We start from the raw sequence: 4241 nt of genomic DNA on the forward strand, positions 1-4241 counted from the left end.
GGTTTTTGTAAACTAAATTGTGGTTTGGACAAAGTGGGTGTGGGTGGTAGTAAAAAGGAATGAATTTCTTTGAAATGTTGCGCTGTCAAATGCACTTCAGTCACTAATCAAAAATATTTCTGAATTAGTAATTGTAGTTTAGTTAGTACACTCGACGGATGTTTATGTAGGTACAGCTATGCGTTGAAATATTTTAATTGAATTGAAAGCCAAAGCAAGTATGCTGACCTCTCCCATTTACATACATACATACATACATTGAAATATACATACATAAGTATGTAAGTTTGCGTTCATTTCATAATGCAAATTAAATTGATGAGTTTTATAAACTTGTAGAATTGCGTTGTAAATTTGTTTATAGAATTATGCAATGCACACATACATCTATGTAGATATTTATATCTGATCAATATCAAATTCAGTGACTGAGCCCTCATTATAAAGAGGGAAAACCCACGCGCCTGCGAAAAATAGTCGCGTTGTTCAAATTTGGTCATTTCCGGAAAAAACTGTTTTTAAAAAATTCCTTATCTTCCATAAAAATGCATTAAATTTAATGAGTAAACAACCATTTTGAAGGCCATGTGACAAAAAACTTTTGAATATAGCTGCCACATGTCTAAAATATTAGTGAGCAAAAGATATATCTTAACCAGTGTTGCCATTTTAGATATTTCTTCCAGCTAGATTTAGCTATTTTTTGTTTTAAGCCACAAGTAAAAATTTTGAAGAGAGTTGCCAACTATCTAAAAATTTAAATCTATCAGCTTTGCCGTGAGTTTAATTTTCGCCGGAAATCAATCACTTTTCGCGTATATGTATTCACTAACGGCGGATGAAAAAATCAAGCGAATTTGTTTTTCACTATCAGCTTTTAAACTAAAAAAAAATTTGACGAAAAATATAAATTTCCGGAAAAATGTATTTTCCCTAGATTTTGTACAGAAAATTTTAGATTTTCTTAATTTTGATCGCATAGTGCAATTGAAAAGGTTCCCAGGCTGAAAATTGTGCCAATACTAAAAAAAAATATAGGTTAGGTTAGGTTAGCGTGCGATGTGATTTCGTAGCGGTTCCATTTACAGCTGCCGGACATGAACAAGACTAAAACAATTTCCACTAAGTACCAGTACTAAATTCTTTATGGATTGGGATCTGTCATTTGAAACTTCTTTTTGAATATTTTTTAACTAAGTTTGTCTTAACAGTTTTAACCTCCAATAAAAACGTTAAACTTATTAAAACACTATTTGGGATAGAAGTTTTCTGGAACAAATTTTGTGATACCCATACTGGCTTCTTGACTAATAATAGGCAATTCATTTTTCTCAAGTATGTACTATGTAGAAATTCTAAAGCTTCACCACTGAATTTGGGTTGAATGCTAAGAATTCCGATATCACAGGCATTACTTAAATAAATACATAATAAATTTTTTCATAATTTATTAATTTTATTTGTTATCTCAAAAATTTACTCAAATCAAAAAGAAATATGTACCTACACCAACAAACTGTAGTGCTTGCGTTATATTTAGTTTCTTGGTGTGCACGTTTATCACCAATTTCAGTATTTTTACATTTTATTTGCTAGAAATTCCCGATTTTGCTTCAATCCAAGGCAAGTACGAAGTAACACGTGTGAATACACCTGGCCAGCCCATTTCACAGCCAAGTCGAATGCCAAAGGAAGTTGCACCAATCAGGACAGTGCTTTCACCATCGTTATACACCAACGGACCACCGGAGTCACCATTGCATGTGGAAATACCACCAGTAGTCTTAATGCAGATATTTGTTGATTTTACTGAGCCAAGGAACCATCTGTTGCATACCCTATTCTCCAAAATAGGCACTTCAATAAAGCGCAGTACGTCAGTGGCACCTCTACTACCTGTGATTAAACGAAAATTCTCATTTTTGAGTTAAGCAATTTTGGTGGACAACAACGCCTAACTAACTCACTGTCGCTAATCTTTCCCCAACCAGATGCGATCACTTGTTTACCAACATAGTTATCGTATGTGTCCGCTACTTTAGGCAAAGCAATAGGTTGAACGTAGTCTGAAAATTTTAAAATTACGAAATATAAAAAAAAAAATTGTTTATTCGAATTTCACTTGCAATTAATTACTCACCGTTGAATTCAATGGAGACGGGTAGTTTTATAAGTGAAATGCGACTATAGCAACTTCATCATAGGTTTCATGAACAATTATATTTCTTTTCGAAACGTAGATTATATGTTGATGCTTCTCCGTTTTATCCGTGCGATTCCAAGCGCCCAAATATACATCGACACCAAGAGCGCTACCAAAAAAAAAAAGTGTACAATTTCAAATCGAGTTAGAGGTTTCGTAGATACTATTTCTGTTAGTGTCGGTTGATACTTCCAACAGAAGAAAGATTGTTATAAACTAAATGACAACTACCCAAAGTTAAACTATACGGAAAGAAAAATTATACTAAAGATGGCAAAACGTAGGAACTGGTTTGTCGCCAGACCAAATTTGGAATGCCGTATGTAGGGACTCGCGTTCCAAAATGCATCACTTACACTATTATTACCTCTAAATTTATATGTATGTACATACCCATCTGTGCAATGTGCTGCTGTCAGTAGCCAACGATCAGAGATCAAACTGGCACCACACCACGAAGCACCGTCTTCAAAATATAGCAATAAACCGGCCTGATAAGGAAATTGTTTCGCTGCCGCCACATTTCCATTAGTGATACGTCCTTCAGGACCACCGAGAGGCATGCGTGGATTAATTGGAATCGCTGGGTACACATCTAACGAGCGCACTTTAGACCAATCAACTTCGTTGGCGGAAGCGATTGAGCTGCCTAAAAGGCAAGCGGTTAGAACAATTAGCCACTTCATATTTGATAATGAACTCACGAATTAACTATCGACTTGCTAGCACTGATTGCTTTTATACTTTGCGATTAAATGGACTCACAATGGAGTGCCAGTGTTGAGCATAGGATAATGATAAGATAAAACTTATTTTATATATAGGAGTACCTTCTGCCCAAAATGGTATTTAAATTTTTACAGCAGTACTAATCTACTGACAATTAAGAGCTATAAATATTGATTTAAAGCTTTGAGTTTTCCCGCAATAAAAACGAGGTGTTTCCAAATTATAATCTCACTCGGGGCGGTTTGTATTATTACCAAATTGACCGGGGGAAACCCAATGAAAATCCCAGCCGCTTTCGGTCAACACGTAGTAAGCAAAACAAATTAAAAAAAAAGAAGGTGTGTTTTTGCAGACTAGGTTGGTAGTCAACGGGCATGGACGGGATCTTTCCTGCGATGTTTCAGAAGGCAAGTCGTACAAGTCGAGGGGTTATCAGTGTAGCACGACGAAGGTGGTTTCTTTGCCGATGATAAGTAGAATTAGCCACACGGGGTGCACCCATTAGCCTAGCACCGTTTCTTCAAAAGACCATGGAGAGGTTGCTTTGGAGAATGGATATTTTGTGGTCTTCCAGAATATAGCCGGGGCCTTCAATAATGTCTGAAAGCAAGCTATTTTAGCTGGAATGACCTATGAGGAAGTGTTTCAGCGCCGTGCGGTAGGCATAAGATCACTAATCCAGTCAAAAGAGTCACTCCGCGGTGGAACGTACTATTGACACTACTGCGATCATATGTGTTCAACAAGATACTAAAGTAAATGTACCGAGGACCTGCTGAACTTATTGCTTATGCAATGATATTTCCGTCAGAGTAAGTCATAAGCAAAAGGTCGTTGGGCTGCACCTGGAGCTTATAAGCTTATCTTCCTTATGGAAATTTTCAGGCGGTAATGGTTTGATGGACGGCAATGGAGAAGGAAGCATTTCTTAAAAGAATAGAACTTCCTTCGGAGGGGCACATACGAGGGGCGACCGCTATTAGAAAATAACTTTTTTGTTTTTTTTTTGCTTTTTTTATGCTGGTTTGAAGCGGGTTTGAGCCCAGGCCCTGAGGAGAAACTCGGCCAAATACTAACATATGTATGTGTAAGTGGCAGTCTATTATTATTGTTACTTGTGTTCGCCCACCGGTTGAAATTTTAACCTTTTAAATTAACGGAGTTGAGGTGGGCTTGCTGAACCGAGTTGAGTTTAGTTGAATTGATTGAAGTGGATTGAGGTAGAATGCGTTGAATAACACAACACAACACGACACGACACGACACAACACAACACAACACAACACAACACAACACAACACAACACAAC

The 4241-nt window shown here is 36.8% G+C and overlaps 1 pseudogene; it reads right to left on the bottom strand.

Moving 5' to 3' along the window:
- Positions 1 to 1507: 1507 nt before the first annotated feature.
- On the bottom strand, positions 1508 to 2889 carry LOC118756987 (annotated as a pseudogene).
- Positions 2890 to 4241: the final 1352 nt, after the last annotated feature.

This window comes from Rhagoletis pomonella, unplaced genomic scaffold (assembly GCF_013731165.1).
Source record: "Rhagoletis pomonella isolate Grant_MI unplaced genomic scaffold, Rhpom_1.0 Rhpom_scaffold_13503, whole genome shotgun sequence".
In the NCBI taxonomy this organism is placed as follows: domain Eukaryota; kingdom Metazoa; phylum Arthropoda; class Insecta; order Diptera; family Tephritidae; genus Rhagoletis; species Rhagoletis pomonella.